Source organism: Aythya fuligula, chromosome Z, assembly GCF_009819795.1.
Source record: "Aythya fuligula isolate bAytFul2 chromosome Z, bAytFul2.pri, whole genome shotgun sequence".
NCBI lineage: Eukaryota > Metazoa > Chordata > Aves > Anseriformes > Anatidae > Aythya > Aythya fuligula.
This window is the reverse complement of record NC_045593.1, coordinates 20449372-20467510: the sequence shown is the minus strand read 5'-3', so window position 1 is coordinate 20467510 and position 18139 is coordinate 20449372. Positions and strand designations below refer to the sequence as shown.

At 40.0% G+C, this 18139-nt stretch overlaps 1 long non-coding RNA gene across 2 annotated transcripts in view; it reads right to left on the bottom strand.

Annotated features, from left to right (window-relative positions):
- Nucleotides 1–212: 212 nt before the first annotated feature.
- The window catches only part of LOC116500410, a 94370-nt gene continuing 76443 nt past the window's right edge, over nt 213–18139 (bottom strand). For both annotated transcript variants that reach the window (XR_004254306.1, XR_004254305.1), the window contains one exon: nt 213–8581. This is a non-coding gene — a long non-coding RNA (uncharacterized LOC116500410). The remainder of the gene's footprint in view (nt 8582–18139) is intronic.

Here is an 18139-nt window from a genome sequence, read left to right as displayed (position 1 = left end):
AATCCTAGGGCAAAATCTTCAGTAAACTTTGTGGGATGGAGAAAGAACTAAGACAGACCAGTGCTGCTGAGGGGATATTCAGCAGTTGTGGCAATATTGTCAAAACTGAAGTTTTTTGTTTGTTTCTTTGTTTGTTTTTAACAGTTATAGTAGGTGAAGAGACATTAAGAGAGATAGGATAGGGGTAAGACCATGTCACCACAACTGAGATATTCATGAATATAGTCTCATGTATATTTATTGTAATCATAAAAGGAATGAAACCTTCCAACAAAAAACTAAACAAACAAAATCCACTTGGTATACAGAAGTCACATACAAACAAAATATCCAATGGAATACACACGGTCTCTACGTTCACAAAGATTTTAAACTCTGCACATGGATAAAACTTGTACTTCACATTCAGACAAGAGCTCCCATAGATGGATGCAGAAGATTCACAACATTTGTCATCCAGCAGCATTTTAAACTAACATATTTTTTAGAACCACAGTCACTATATTGCAGGACTAGTTGGAGGAGGAGGGACAGATTGAGCCTCACCCCCTCACAAATGTATCCTAAGCAAGTACTTCAACTTTTCTTCAAGAACAATTCAGCAAGTAAGTTAACTTGAAGGAGCCAGAACAGCTACATATTTTCAAGGTAAGCATTTGTCTTTGTGTATATATTTATATGAGGAATAATAAAAATACTAGGTAAAATTTTCTGCCAGCCCTTGAACAGTCAGGTCACTTAGCAATAAAAAAAATAGGTAAATCCTCAGTCCTGTAGCAGCCTGCATATTCACTTAAGTGGTACTTCCTATTTTGACTGTTACTTATCTCCTGCTCAGCTACAAAGATGTTCAGGATTTCCTTCTTTTACTAAGCAATTCCAGATTTCTCTCAAAATATATTTTCATTTTACCCTGGTCTGTGTAATTTTGCAGGTGATGACACGGCAGATGGTATACAAAGAGGAAGAATTTTGAGGGCTCTTCAGTTCTTTGCAAGTACTGTTCTGTGCTACTTAATGTAATCTGTTTACTTTACTTGCTCAGAGAAACTATGTGAACACATAGGAAGGGAAAACCATACTTCTGGTTTTCCAGTAGGCCTTAGAGTTTGATTCTTTTCTTGATCAGGCTAATTTTAAAAACTATAAAAACCAGCCTTGTACATTGTCACAGAAATGCACCAGGTCAAACTGATAATCTACTTACGTACTTTTCAATGTGGTACTATTTATTTATTTATTTATTTATTTATTTATTTTTAGGAAAATTTTTCAGCAAAACCAGTTACTACCCTTGGCCTAGACTGAATGGCACAATTTTATTTAGCAAATTCCCAGGGCTTATGACACACTCTATTTGAAACCAGAAATGTAGCAGGAATTAACAGAATAAACTTCTCTGCAGATTCCATAGTCACTGCTGGGAACCACTCACAGACAGGTGATTCGGGGTTTAAAGTCTCAAATGTACCTAAGAGTTTTACTGAATAGCAATGGCCTTTGCTTGTGTGCTTACAGAATTATTAGAAATATGCAAAGATAAGAGGAAAGGAAATAGGAATGATTGGATGTCTCCTTTTCAATTCATGGTTAGATTCTGGGTTGCACTTGTTGCCATGTAGACTGAGGGCCATGTAGCTGTTGAGTGAAGAGTCTGGGTGAATATATTTAAGGATATAATTCCATCTTTAAGATCTAGAAAAGTTAAGAAAATTAATTGGCATAAATGACTAAGGTCACTGTCCACTGTGCTAGATCTTCTTGCCTGTGACCTTCAAGCTGTTCCCAAATATGTTAACTCAGAGCACCAACTGAAGTTTGCCAAGTCATCTGCAAGAATATTGGATTCTCTTATTTAATATTTCAGTTTAGTATTATGAGTTAACTGCATCAGATTAAAGAGAATACACCAACATGGTACTATGGAATACAGGTAAACAGATAATGTAACTGATAATGGTCTGTAAATGCTGAGCTCTAGGAGGTTCTTTTTATGCTTCTAGAGAACATGCTTTAACAATATATGCAGATTAGAAATGGTTACAAGCATCTTCTGACTGAAAGCGTTGTCCCACTAGTGTTGATGTAATGTGATCATTTTCAAAAAGGATGCTCACAATTCTAAAAGTAAAATTGACATGCACTTGCAGTGAACAGACAGACATCTTTTACCATCATCTCGTATATGAAAAATAGTTTAAATGACTTAAGAATAGAGTAATTTTACACTACACTGGTAAAGCATTTACTATATAAATTTTACTACAAGACACATAGAGCTACTGGAAATCTTAAGCCACACAGGCATCATTCAACAGCTTAATCACACATACATGACACTTCTCCCTTTCACACAAGTTTATATACACTGAGTAAGTCATTAAATATTGCACTTATTGGCCCATGATTCCTCAGTTTTGAGGTATTCCAAAAATAGAAACATATCTATTTTTATAACATATTTTCATGCAACATTTAAGACATTTCAGTTTCACAAATACTAGTATATAGGTTACACATCCTGACAGTCCAACTGAGCCACAACACATCTGACATTACTGACAAAATATTAAACAGCAGTTACACCACAAACAGTTCATTTAAGACTAATTGCAGGTACATGTCAGAATTACTCAAGGAAATTTATCGCCAGAAGTGGTAAGCAATCCCCAGCTTTCATTTCTGCATGGTATACATGATTCTGAAGTTACTGGACTTCCACTTTCTCCCAGCCAAATCAAATACCAGGTAACTCATTCTATAAATGACAAGCCACCTACACCTGCTGGAACCATGGTAAATAATCCTATGGTCTGCAGACGTAACCCATCTGATTTCTGGTGTTAATGATAAGTTTTGGATAAATCCCACTGTGGCATTTAGGGAATTCTGCATTACACTTGAATAAGTAGCAGTAGGAACTGAGTAAGCTTCAAAGACATACCACTGCAATATGCATACTACTTGTGTGTACTTACAGTTTGTGATTCAATGAACATCCCCATATAAACAAAGTAAAATAAAGGAAGGGGAATTAAAAAATGAAAGAAAGGAAAAAAGCTTACATTGCAAAGATGAACTGCATTTACCCCTCCTTAATAAAGAAAACTGGTGAAAATCATTCAAATCATTGAACTGAGTTTGCCTCTTTAAATGACACTCAACAAATGGTGAGTCTTTGGAGGAATCTGGAGTCAGTCTGTACTGAAGAGACTATGTGTATGGATTAAATGGTGTAAATCAACAAAACTCTATTCCCTGTTGGCATAAGTGAAGACATGTTGCTTCATGCCCCCTGAGGGTTCATCTGTGAGGATTTACATACTCATGGTCTCGAACTGCTAAATCTGTCATTCTAAAGAGGAACTAGGTTCAAAAGCTGTGTGTCTAAGAAACAGGCCAAGGAGGAAACTGTCCTAACAGTCAATCAGCAGAACAGTAATTTAGTTGATGCCCTTAAAAATGCAAGGAAGAAAGCTTGCCTCTCCCCAGCATATATAGAAAAGTATAGTTTAGGGGAGGGATTGTTTTGTGGGGGGGGTTGTCTAGAATGCAAATGCAGCATCTCTCATCTGTGGTTGCAGAAAAAAAGGCATCATCATCAGGTGCAGAATTTGTATCACCATTTTTTCCCCCCTAGAACTGACAATTAAACTCAAAGCATTCTCAAAGTTAGGATCAAACTCCAGCAGATTTTGTGTACCATGAAATAGCACTTCTTTCCTAAAATGAAGAAGTTGCAGGTGGTACAGCTGAATATACAGAGCTGAGCAGACTGGGAAGAAAACTTAATCTTTCAGACTGATGCTCTGGAAAGGCCACAGAGATGTAGTTGCTCTGGTAGTTTCTCTAGGCATCACATTAAGTATAAGCACAGAGGAACAAACAGTTCCAGGTAACAGTCACATACACAGCTGTTCTGAGAGAAAGAGTATTTTTGGACAGAAAATCAGGCTACTTCCTCAGTATACCAAACAAACAGGTCAAAATAAAGAAAAAACATCAGCAAGAACAAAAAATGTAGAGTAGTAAGTTAGCTGTGCTGTAAGGACCAAAATGCTTGTGAACATGAACTCTTATCAGAATCAAAAACATGCATCTGAAGGTTGAACCTGATGAGGCTTGCTAGCTGTCTGGCTCATCAGTGCCATGAGGCACTGCAGGAGCTGGTCACATCCTGTGCTCCCATGTGCTATCCCAAGGCATTTTCTGAGAACAACTTTGATCATGCAGCAAGCAAGACACTATCAGAGCATGTTATGGCTGGTGTATTATCCATGCACAGGATTACCCTGCTGCTAAAAGCATTAGTCTAGATCGTAATTTGGAAAATGGGTTGTGCAGTGATAGTTCAGCTGGCACTATGGAGCTCAGGACCCTCTGTCCAGAGGCATCTAGACTCCCAAAAATGCAATACACTCATGTGTGGCAACTTCTGTATCTCCTCAATTGACCTATGTTTTGGATGAAAGGTCATCTGTGGATTGGACCAGTAAAGCTCCATGACAATCAGTCTTATTTCTGTGCTGAGAGTGACAACAAATTAGTGCAAATTGTATAATTCTATAAGTATTTTTTTCACCAAAAATTGTGATGAGGCTGAAAATAGTTTTGCATATCTTGTCCCAGGTTTTTCAATTTAACAATCCAAACCTCTTGTTACAATAAAGTAAATCTTTTATTTTTTTTAGCCTGATTCTTTTTCTTGACAGAACTGTACCACAACAGTGCTTAGATTAGGGATCTAACCAAACCCTGCTTCTGTCTCCTCCCATGACTAGTGCACCATCAGTGACTACTGGAATCTATGAAGAATGATTCATTGGTTGCATTGGTAGTTTAAATTTTGATCCTTGTTTAGGTTGTGATGGGATTTCCAAAGGGCTCAGTGTTAATGTACCTCTGCTCGCATTTAAGAAATTTGCAGTTCTACCACAGAAGTCAACTGGAGCTGAATTATAATGACACAGGATTCAGTTGGACATCCTACGCTATAAAACAGGCCAAGCCATAATTGTCAGCAGAACGAAAAATCCCACTTCTGCTTGTTCCCCCAGAACTCAAACTAAAATTTTAGAATGCCTGGGGATGGGATAGTAAGTTACTTCCCCCAAAGGCTTTCTGTCTCTTCCTCTGCAATAGCCAGTTCCCAACTGAGGAAGGTGAAGTATTGAGATTATCATGCCTCTCAAAAGCCAATTTGTTCCACTGGATGGAAAATAAAAACCTATTTTTCCAACCACAGGTAACCCTGATTGTTCACTACAGTTATATTCAAACATATAGGCATTTCCAATTTCAGAGGAAGGGCTGGTAGGCTGAAGCAGATTGGATGGGACATCAGCAGATCATCCAGCATGACCTCCTCCTCAAACCAGTGCCAACTGAGAGGTCAAAGCAGGTTGCTCAGAATTTTATCCAGTTCTGGTCTTGAAAACCTCCAAGGATCTGATATGAACACATTAAAAATTAATTTTAATTAATCTGACTAATTCTGAATTCTATTATAAAGTCTGAGTGTCAGTACAAAGATCCTAGGAGTTCTTATCTAGTGGCTGGTCTTGCATTTCTGTGACAAGTCTGAGTGTTAATACAAAGATCCTAGGAGTTCTTATAGTGACTGCACTCCTACTTCAGGTGAGCCTTTTTCCTCACAACACATGGCTGGCAGTCTCATGAGCAGCTCTGGCACCTTCTTTCCCCATCCTTCCCATCCCATGCCAGAAGATCAGACATGTTGGAAGCCTGGCATTTTTATTTGTCTCAGAAAAGGGAAGGAGAAAATCTTACTCTCTGATTTTTGTTGTTACTCTTCTGACCAGTTCCTTGATGCAAAATGAAAAGCAAAATAATCCATCCCATACAAGGAAAGAATAATTTATCTATCACTCAACTTCTTTAAAAAGATATATGTGATAATGTACTACCACCACTGACTAAAACTACATCATCACATAGAGGCAGTGAGAGTCTGGAATTCATTGCAATGGAGTACAATCAAGGTGTGGCTGTAGCAAGGTGTCCTGTGAGCTTTTTACCTTGTTACAGTGTGCACAGGACATAGCTGTTTTGAAGCCAGCATCCCAGAGCAAAGCTGAATATTTGCATGTGTAGCAGTGCTGCATGATCCAGGACATGCTCAAGCTTTTATAAGATGTAGTGATGTCCTCCTTCCTCCTTACCTTGCTTTGCCTAGACCTTTTCTAAAGGGCTGAGGGCTGCAGGTAAGTGTTATCTCAAGGCTTGCCTGCTTGCTTTTCTGCAGCAAGCACAAAGCTTAGGGCAGAGAACTGGCTGCAATCTCCCTTTGGTTTTCTTACCACTTCTCTTTTCAAAGCAGCTGGTACCTACTGGATGAAGAGGTATCATTGAAAGTCTCTCAACACAGTTATCAGTGTGCTGTCTAGACAGGAGAGAGAAAAGGTTATCCCCATAGAGAGGCAGGGTTACGGTTGGGGTAGCATCTGCCTCTTCTAGCTGACTGCTCACTGGTCCAAGAAGAAAGTAGTTTTACTTTTTTCTTTGTAAAATTCAGCATGTGAAGGCTCAGCCTCTTTGTCTACTAGAAAAATAGGTGTTTTAAGGAAGCTAGTTAACAGTACAGACATGGTTTAACCCTAGACTAAGAAAGAACATCTTTTAATATGAATTAGGCAGCCAGTGTAGCCCCCTGGTGGCATATCCATTTTGCATGTGCCTATATGCCTTGTTTGAAAGTCATTTTCACTATGTCAAAGTTTATGTAGTTTATTTAACCAGTAAAAATAAATAAATAACAGTGGCCATTTTTCCTTTGTGTCTTTCAGGAGCTTATATTAAATTACCTTTGAAAAAATGAAAGCGTATAGATGGATTTCTTTGCAGTTTCAAGCAGTTTTTCAGTACCATTTGTTACTTTCCATTTTTTGTCTTCCTATTTTTTTCCTGTTGCAGACAGCCTGAGAAATGTCAGCCTTGTCCTAAAGCCTGTCTAATAGGAACAATAAAACAGTTAATGCTTTTCTCAATTATGCAATTTAGTTTAAAAATGTCACTGTGACCCAAATAAGGCAGCTGTACAAAGCACTATAGGGCATAGATGTAAGAAACTCCAACCAATTACTAAAGTACTTTTTAAAATTGTCAAATATGACTATTTTTTAACACTTCATAAAAACAGAATTTGTGTGCTTTTGTCCTGCCTTTTGTTGTGTATTTCACAGCCTTTTCCTGATTTTATAGGTATATTCAGACTAACTTCATATAAATAATATTTATTACTCCTAGAACTTTTGAAAATTTTGGAAATTTCTGATTGCCTTGTCAAAAAAGATACCCTCATCAAAGTAAAAATGAGGTCAAACTCCAACTCACTGACATCAGCAGCTCTTCTGCAGTATGTCTGAGCAAATAAAGGTACTTGAAGCCAGTTTGGTGGTGGCTACCTGAGTGACTGAATGGGAGATGAAATTCCTGAAAGCTTAAGTGTGTCGGTTTGACAGCAGTATGACAAGACAGTTTTTGGCTACAAAAAAATGAGCAAAATGGATTTGGCTCTTTTAGGGGTAATATCGGTACTGAGAGTTTAATATTTTAATTCATGTGGAAATGAAAAGAGCTGGTCAGCTCTCCTCTACTGGGACAGATACTACCAGGGTTATGGTGAAATGAGAAATTAAGTAAAGTTTCAGAAAGGTGTTAGATAGATATGCAGGTCCCACAGGATTGTAAATGGATTAACTAGCCAGACAGGATCAAGTACCTGGTATCTCTGAGGACCTGCACTGAACACCCACATCCAGTTGGAATCTCAAAGAGATGTTTGATGGCTTGGGGTCCAGGATGGTTGGAAGTTTGTTCCTTCTAACTTCTGCAATTTCTGAGCAGCCATGATGTATAACTTACTGAGCCCAGATTTGTCAAGGCAGTATGCTCCAGTAAGTATACCTTATACAAATGATCCAGACAGAATGAGTGATTAGCTCTTTAAAGCGATATTTCTAAATTGATTTTCAGTCAGGAGGAAATATAAATGTCATCAGGAAGCTTATTCTAAAATACCTTACATACTACCCTAAGGATTCAACTCTAAAATTTGAAACTGATGAAGCAAGTCAATTCTAGGCAAATATGGTCTGAGGGCATGGCACCAGCTGAAGTAAGTGTAATGTAAAACAGTAAAAAGAAAAGAGAAAATAATTGCCATCTTGCATGCAAATGCCAGATGCTAAAAATGGATCATTCTTTCAAACTAATAACATTTCTATACACATACTCAACCAGTTGCTGATGTAGAATAAAAGACTTTTCTCCCAAATAAATTAATAAGACAGTATAAATAAAGGCATATAGACCATTCATAAATACTCTGTTGGCAACAGAATGCACTGGAGCTGCCTTTGTTGATAGCTGCATTAACAGCCACAGTTGGGTTGCTGTGGCGGAGGGGTGTCCTTTAGTCGTGTGTTCTGCTTGCCAGCAGCAATGGTGGGATCTGTCTCCAGGCTTTCTGACATTTTGTCGCAGATGATATCCACGAGCCGCTCAAACGTCTGCTTGACATTAATGTTGTCCTTGGCACTTGCTTCAAAAAATTCAAAACCTAAGAAAATAAACAGCACTTGTAAGTTTGATGTATATTGCATTATCTCCAATAAGCACACAAACTTCTCTCGGGCAAAGAAGAGTGATGTGACACACGGAAAGTAAGCATGTGAGAGCACACATATAAAAGAGTGATTTTGCAAGAGCAGTTAAAATTGTACCACAATTGGAGTAACATTAGTGTTATTTGCTTTATACAAAGTCAGATAAAATCAAGACTGGCCCGAATACATTCCCTTAAACTATTCTACTTTAAAACAATTTCATCTAAAAACTGACACCAATTGAGAATAGTATTATTTTAGAAATGCTCTCTATATGCAGCCATTGTGAAGGAATAATCTACTGTTCCATCTCCATTAAGTTCCTCTGAGTGTTATTCGACTGGAAAAAGCCATTTCATCGTGTCATTAACGTGGCAAAAACGATGACTCTATCTATGGGAAACAAAAAGGTAAAAGGCAGACAAGGCAAGCAAAGCTTTATTTGGTACTTACTTGAGATAAGGTTAAACTGTGGGGCAAAAAATGGACCCCCAGCTAACACACTACACTAATAAACAAACCTTTTGTTGTTATTCTTTTTTTTGTCTTTAATTCATTTCTATGGAAGGACTTTTATCTATCCATTCCCAAAGTTTTCCCCAAAGGTAACAGTCAGAGCTAACATGAACAAGATCTGTAAGGATCAGAGCTAGCTTTCATAAGCTCTGTTCTCTGCCCTGATTTCCCGTGTTATCTACCACATCTGCCGTCTTCCAGGTTTTGCAACTTGCTGGTCAGCCTATAATCCTTCTGACAGAGGTTTCTGCCAGTGCTGGGTCTTGTCTATTCTGTATTTCTTTGCAATTTTGTTCTTTGTTTGTTTGCTTGTTTATTTTTACTAAGGTTCCCCATACACACCACCCCAACCACCACACACACACACCATGCTCCATCTCATCTCATAGTTGCCACATTGCCCACATGAGGACTCCTTGGTAATACAGAAGTTTCTCCTACTTCTGTCTTTCCACTGTCTCAGGTTTCAATATTAAGAGAGTTTACAAATATCTAATCCACTAAAAATCTAACAGTGCAAATCTTTACTGTAAGAAAAGCTTTTCATTTGCTGAACTATTTTGATTTCTTCTGATTAATGCTGAAAAGCAGTGTGCAGCTACCACCATGTTTAGTAAGAAAATGTCAGTAACTTCAAACTCTTGGCAGGAAGGCAGAAAACAGCTTTTTTTTTTTTTTTTTTTTTAATGTTGTGTGTGGGCTACTCTATTTCCAAAGGCTACTTGAAATTTAAATTCAGCTACTTAGATAATATTAGTTCCATATATTTGATAAACAGGATATAATGCACATATGTACAGTCCTATAACCAGGTAAGTGGTTGAGTACTTGCATAGATCTACAGAAGATAATTATATTTAACTTGGCAAGATAACTCAGCATGAGCCAATAACAGATGCAAATTCTGTGTTCTGAATATTCTTCATATTTTTAATTTATATAGGTGACTTTTTTTGAAATGTCACAAAGTGCTAATTATTTAGATGCACAGGAGCTAAACCAGGCCAAAGTTAGTCCTTGTTGATAGTTTCAATAATAAACCCCTGGAGGTACAAACACTGTAAGAGGGATTTAGTCAGACAACTTCTAATAATATCAGCAAGAAGTGCTAAGATAATCTTCCAGGCATAAGGATATGTTAGCTTGAAAACTTTTCCTTTCTACATTTCTCTGGAAAGCAGGAAAACTGTGGGTAAAACACAACATACAGAAATCATACACCAGGAGGTGGTTTGAATGTCTCAAAGCATTTGTTGTACCTTAGCTGGGCTTACACAACACCTTTCCTCTAAAATGGAAGGAAAATGTGGAAGCCAGTGTAACCTCACTTGGTGGTGGCTTCTGTGATCCTGCAGCACTCCATACAGGAGAAAACTTTTCAAATCTGTTGGGGACTGCAATGGGGAAAAAGGGTCCTCCATGTTTTCAGTATTCTGTGTTGAAACTCAGCTGTGATTCTGTACCACAGCAATAGAGTCAGATCTTCCCAGAGCTGTTAACATCTGCTCCATAGGAAAAAGGAGAAAATCAGCTGTTCCGAAGAAGTAGATTTGATTTCAAGGATACGTCTGCGCTGCAATCCAAGAGGACGGCTGAAGGCCATTATCTCACTCAGACTATATGAGGAACCTGAGCAGTGGCAGTTAGACTGCCCTGACCAGCAGCAGGTGCTTGCTGTGCTTGTGTGAGCTGAATCCAGAATGCTTGGATTGGTGATAACTTCAATAAAATGGCATAAAATCAGGAGCCACTCCCTGTGATGCTGAGAACATCACACTGTATTTACAGAAAAAACAAGGCACAGCTGTGACAATATAATTATTACTCCATAGATAACAGCTCTAGCCTGACCACCATCTAGTTCTGTCAGCTCCCACGATCATTTGTGCCCATCGTTTGCATGCTTCAGCTCTTCTCAAATAAGTAAACAGAGTTGAAAGGTGAACATGAAGTGAAAAAGGGGGTTTAGTGCCTTGAAATCTGCCTAACCCCCAACAAGGATGTTGTTTTGGTAAATATTCCATTACCTGCCATGTACAATGTCTTTCAAGCAGAAAAATAAATAAATAAACCTTATTGTATGGGTAACAGTGATATGATGCATAAGAAAGGGATAGCATAAGCACTCTACCCTCACTGTTGGTGGCTGTGTACACAGAAAGAGGAGAAAGGAGGAGGATACAAGCAGGACAAGAGGGCAGAGGGGTTGAGGGACAATGGGGGTATATTTGAGAGTTGCATCACTGAAGCCTTTGAGAAGATGACAAGAATAAGAATGAATCTCTAAGACATTTCTATGGAGAGCAGGTTTTAAAGATAGGAACACAGAATACCTAGCACAAGAGATGATCATGAAATGGCAGGTAAGACGGGTAGACAAGATCTGGACAGAGGAAGCAGAAAATGAAAGGAAAAGTGTCACAAAGACAGGAATCCAACTTCAGGAAATATAGCAACACAGACAGAATCAAGAGAACAGACCACAAACCACAAAAGGCCTTACTGCAGGAAACATGAAAAAATGAAGAGGTCCCCCTTATCGAAGTAGAATGGGACTTGTAGGGTGTTCAAGCACAAAAATATTAATTCAAGTAAAACTAGATATTACAGCTATGTTTTTGATATAAGAAGGAAATTATTGTTACAGTAGTGCTATAGCTGTTATCAGGCTTTGCCTGTGTACACACTATCTGCTTAGTCCCTCAATTTCCTGGGTGATCAGGCTCTCCCCAGCTATACCCAACAAGGATGAGATGATTGCACCTGATTTGGAACAATGCAGTGACCAAGTAATCAAACCTAAGTTGACAAGGTAATCAAACTCCAGCTTCTTCCACAAGAAAATATGTGCCTTACAGGAACTGTACAGTTGGAATTTCAGCCACTCCTGGAGATTCCCCTGAACAGTCTGGCTGTGCACAGGTGAGCTGATAGGCACTATCAGGGTATTTATCAACACCCTTCCATGTGTTGATAAATACCCTGTGTGGAGAACATGGCTGTTCCAGTAGGTTCCCCACAGGCAGCTTCTACTGTAAAATGGATTCAGCTGCACAAAGGTAGATAATTGTAGATGGTCTGTAGAAACTGTTGTTTGCAGATGCAGAAAGGATCACACAGAACTCCCTTTTTCAGCCAGTCAAGAAATGTTTTGCGCGCATTTTAAAATAATCACTTCCAACTGATTATGACATGTACTGGAGAGTGCCATATGGATGAGCTGGATTACAAGAATTCAGCAGAACACTTCTGCGAATCTCATCTAATGCAGATGAAGACACCACTGCAGGCTCAGTTTACTGAGACCAGTTTTGTTTAACATTTTCATCAACCATCTGGACTGAGGGGGATCAAGTGCACCTTCACTGAGTTTGCCCATGACACCAGGTTGGCAGGACTGTGGATCTGGCTGAGGCTATGAAGGCCCTGCAGAGGGCTCTCAATAAGCTAGATCGATGAGCTGTGTCCAGCTGTATGGCATTCAGCAGGGCCAAATGCTGGGTACAACACTAGGGGCAACGACCCCTTGCAGCTGTACAGGCTTAGGGAACAGTGGCTGGAAAGTTGTCTGGTAGAAAAGGACCAGGGGGTGCTGCGTCACCAGCCCGATGGACATGAGACAGCTGTGTGTCGGCTGGCAAGAGAGCCAACAGCCTCCTGGCCTGCACCAGAAGCAGTCTGGCCAGCAGAACTAGGGAAGGGATTGTCCCTCGTACTCTGTCCTGGTGAGACAGGTGGCACCTTGAGCACTGTGTTCATTTTGGGTCCCCTCACTAAAAGAAGGACATTGAGTGGTGGAACGCATTGTGAGAAGAGCAGCAAAGCTTCTGTAGGGCCTAGAAAACAAGACCTAGAAGGAGAGGCTGAGGGAACTGGGGTTGTCTCATCTGTTGGAAAGGAGGCTGAGGGGGACACCTCATCGTTCTCTACAACTACCTGAAAGGGAGTGGTAGCAAGGTGAATGTCAGACTCGTCTCTCAGGTGACAAGTGAGAGGATTGTGAGACAACAGCCTTAAGGTTCTCCAGGGAGGTTTCCATCGGTATCAGGAAGAATTTTCTTGACAGACGGGCTGATTAGGCATTGCAATGGGCTGCTCAGGGAAGTGGTGGAGTCACCATCCCTGAAGGTATTTGAGACGTGTGCATGTGGCACTTAGGGACATGCTTTAGCAGTGGACTTGCAGTGTTAAGTGGATGGTTGGACTTGGTGATCTTGAAATCTTTTCCAACCTAAATGATTCTGTGATTCTATGACCCTTGCAACAGAGGATCCTTGTTCATCCTGCACAAAGATTTAATTTCCCACGTATACCTCTAAGCAAAGATTTCATTTATTTAACAGAAGGCCCTGTGTACTGAATGTCTGTGGAAACAGTTCAAAGCGATAGGGGACATTTTCACCTAGCAGAGTATGTCTAGAAAAAATATTTCAGAACAAAGTGGAAAGATGTACAACCTCCTGAATTTTGATTGCTTTTCATTTTGTTACGGAATATTTTGCAGATGTTTTTTCCCAGTGACCTTCCTCTTCTCCTGACTCATTTTTTTCAAATATTTCACTAATAGTGCTTAGAGACCATGTGCTTCTAAATGCCTGTGTTTGATGGCTTCAGATCTATGCCTTTTATATACTGTCTTCAATTTTTTTGTTTTTTTTTTTTTTTTTTTTTAATTCCTGCTGCTTGTTATAACTGAGAAGAAAGACTTTTTGTGTGAGTATGAGGCTGAAGTGAGGCAACTCCCTGGTGGTGCTTAGGGCAGCAGAGCTCAAAGAACACCATGTTCCAACCACCCATGATGATCTGTACTGCAGAAGTGGAGGAGACTGGGCAGAGCAGTTAACTACAAAGATTTGGCAAGACCCAAGAGGCAAATGGTAGGAAAGGCAGAATGGAGCAGAAAATGAGAAATCCAAAATATCGAAGTGCTGCCTGACCATAAGAACAGTGTGTGCGGAAGATGCAGCAAGATGCATCATTTAAATCCCTTTGTTGTTGTTTCACTCACTTTTCCTTTTGCTGTCTGTACATTGTTCTGTCTCATTTCCTTATCTCTCCTCTCCCCTCTGGTATTGACTCAGAGAAAGCTGGCAAGCTCTCAGCAGCCCCTGCAGCATGCTACAGCAGCAGGGATCAGCCAGGACAGTCATGCTGTTTGTTGCTCACCTGGTGAGCTACAGAGCACACAGAGTTGTTAAGTTAGCCATTGGTAAGCATATGAACAGCCTGAAATCATGATTTTCTTCCTTCTCTGCCTTCATCAAGCTCATTAAAACTTGTTTATGTCTGCTTTAAAAAAAAATAAGGAAAAAAAAAACACAACAGGAACAGAAAGAGAGCTGTGTGCAAAGAGAAGAACATTCTGCACCCTCTCACCTTCCTGAGAAAACTGACATCAAGAGGACATGCTAGCTAACCCATTTTAAGTGCAATTCTACAGCCAATACAGGCAAGAGCTATGTTGACATTTCACCAGTTGATCAGGAAGACCTTCTGGTTTCACAGTGTTTGTCTATAACCAAGACAATTTTATTTCTCTTCCCTGATGTTATGCTGTGTTTAACAGATGTCCTCAAGGCTGCATTCCTTTGATAGCTATCCTTGCTTGTAGACAAGCTTGAGCTGTGCTCCTTAGTGCTGCTCTTTCCAGGGCCTGTCCAACCCAATATTTTCAGGAGTAATACAGCACTGTGATGGCTGAGCAAGAAGTGACTGAAGGAAGCTGTCCACTTGTAACTTAGCAGCATAGGACTGGCAAAGTCCAGGAAGCCATAGAATTAATCATTAACAACGTCATACTGCATAAAGGAGGAGCTAATGGTGCCTTGTTTTCCTGGGTTTGCATTCTGTGGTTGGCTCTGAGAGGGCATGGCAGGCACTTATCTTCACACCTGCTGTGAATAGTACCTAATAAAAGTTTTCATTCACATTATAGGCTGTCAATCAAGACAACTGCAAGACCTTCCTTCTCTGCTCAGCTCTCCCCTTCCTCAGCACTTCTGATATTCTAGAGACCTCCACCTCTCTCTCAAAGAGCAAGACAGACAGAAGTGGCATCACTGCAAAGGTCACCTCTCCCAGGGAATGGGGATGAAAGTAGCTGGTGACCATTAATGTTCTTCAAAGCACTTCTGCTGCAACTGCAGCTATGCCAGGAGATCTACCTACTCTTGTGGTCTGCTTTGCAGGCCAGTTGGATGGGACATGTGCTCTCCAAACAAGCTCAAGGGCTAAAATATTTTAAGAAAAGTATTAAAAAAACATTAACCCCCTGAAGAGGACTTTGCTATTACTATCTCAGCAAGAGCGGTGACTTTGATTGTGACTTCCAGATACCTTTTGAAAGAGTGCATTTGGGAGATAATTACATTTGTGGCAAAGAATTTTTGTTTGCTTGTTCACATGAGACTTCTGGTGAGCAAGCACGATCCCTTGCTTCTCTTTGTCATTAAGTAATGCACCTTGGAGTCTATCAAAGCAACAGCAGGCTGGCATTTCCCCCTGTAGAAAAACATCCTGGGACAGGTGCTTCTGAGACTTCAATTGCTTCGCCCATACCCCGTGTGTGTGCTTTAACTAAAAGAAGCCTGTGTTTTTCCAGTGCTGTCTGTTTCCTTCCTCTGGCACTAACATTTGCCTTTAAACAGAGCTAAAAAACAGTGAAGGGTGGAAATAGGAAAAGGCATGTTACTGCACAAACCATTATTTTCCATTTTTAATGCAAAGTTAGCCTTCTTCACCATGGCCTCCATCCAGACATGGAGGCAAACAGAACTTGCTGTTCTAGTAAGCCATGTGCTGAGGTGCCAAGTCCCACTTGATTCCTGATTTAGATGTCAAAATTGGAGCACTAGAAGCCCCTCTTTAGTTATTGCCTAAACTCATAGATGCTTAATACCGCCAGAACTCATGGTGCTTACACCCCAAATTCCTGCAGGCAAGTAGGTTCACCCCAGTCCTGAAGCAAGACCTGGTGTCTTGTGTTGAAGCCATGACAGGATTCAGAAACTGATCGTGTCCCTGCCCATCTCACCAGCACACCTGGCACCCAGATTCAGCATGAGGCTGGCTTCTGCCTGCCTTGCAGGAGGGAATGCAAGAGCTCACTTACAACCCATTTGATTTGTTTTGGTGGCCTCTGAAAGAGATGGTGTGCTAGGATACATCTACAAAGCAGCTGAGTCTATCCTAAGGCATGGTCACAAGTGCTGGGTGCTCCCAGTTGTGGGTGATCCTGGGTGGCAGGATGCAGAAACGTGGAGGCACAGAAACTCTGGGAAAGGTGCACTGCCCTGAAAACTGGTTGACAGAACAGCAGCCAGAAGTGGATTTTAGCAGGACATCAACATTTCTGTGGTACAACAGCTCAATTTCCCACAGTCTTAACCAAACTAAGCCAAAAAAGTGGATAGAACAGACAGGACCTTACAGCAGAGGTGGCCAGACACTGGAGACTGATCGTGCTGTATCCCCCTAGTATCTGCTGCAGCATGAGCACAGGTGGCGTGGCTTGGACCTGTGGCAGGATTGTACTGCTGCAGTAATCTTAGAGGCTGTGGCCTTGACAATACATTTTACCTTCTAATGACAGAACTTGCAATTAAAAACTAATGAGTGCTTAATAGGATACACAGAAACAAACAACAACAAAAACTGTACAGAAGCAAATAAACAATCAAAGGCAAGAATATATACAAAATTATTACCCAATTTGCAGGCACAGCAAAATGGAATAAGTAAATGAGGGAAAGCATATGTAAAACTACATATGCAACCTTCCATTTTTGTGTGCAGTTACTCAGTGTCTATTCAAAGCTCTGCACACACCTCTGCCTGCTAAGCTTTTGCCAGAAGTAGATCACAATATATCATACAGGACTACAATAAAAAGAACCAAGAATTCATGCCATCTGTGAGTCATGTCTTTCATTTCTGTTCTGAAAAGTGACACCAAACTTTTATGAAGCTTTGAACTCAGTTGAGGTGCGTGAGATCAATGTATCAAAAAAGCTGTGTGAGTAACAGCTGGTAAATTTGCAAGCATTTTATTTTTTTTTTTCAAGAAATTTCAAGCCTGTTCTACCGAAATGCTTTAATGCATGTAAGTGTTGACTATGTTGGGGTTTTACTCAATAGCAAATCCACATAGTACTTGGAGTGAACATTCATGAAGTAAGAAAATGGCATAAACATTATGTTCCTCACCCCCTTCTTTTTGAAGTTGATTAGTCAATAAAATAGTCTCAATGTGATTATTGTGATCCCTAAATCTATATTAACACTAGATTAGTTTTTATGTACTGGCTGATTTGTCACGTTTCTATATTTCTTGGTATGATAACTGTGAGGTAGACGTGCATGACTCAGACAAATTTATTTGATCCTGTCTGTCTTCATCTCATTCTAATATTACTTTTTAAATGATGCTAATATGAACTGATTCTCCAAAAAAAGGAGTGATTGCTTACAAAGAGTACTAAATAGGGTGACAAGAAATGACTAAGGAGTGTAATGCTTTTTGTATCTGGAACAATGAAATAGCTTGAGAATTTCAGCCTTGAGAAAAAGGAGGGATATGACAGAGGTACAGTGCAGGTAATGAGACAATTTTTCACTGTTTCTCAAAACATTACAGTTAAGAAACATCAGGTCAATCTAGCAAGTGGCCAATTCAAAGCCAAGGCAGAAAGCTTTGATTAACTGTGTACATTTATAGAATGCTGTGGACAGAAAGATTTTATATGATTTTAAAGAGATCATTGGACAAGTCCATGGAAAAGAGTCATGAAAGGACTTTCATATAGTCATGAAAGTCTCACTACAAGAAGGACACAGAGGTGCTGGAACTTGTCCAAAGAAGGTCAATGAGGCTGGTGACTGGTCTGGTGAACAAGTCTGGTGAACAAGCAGCTGAGAGAGCTGGGATTGCTTAACCTGGAGAAAAGCAGGCTTGGGGGAGACCTCAATTTACTTTAAAGGAGGTAGTAGCAAGGTGT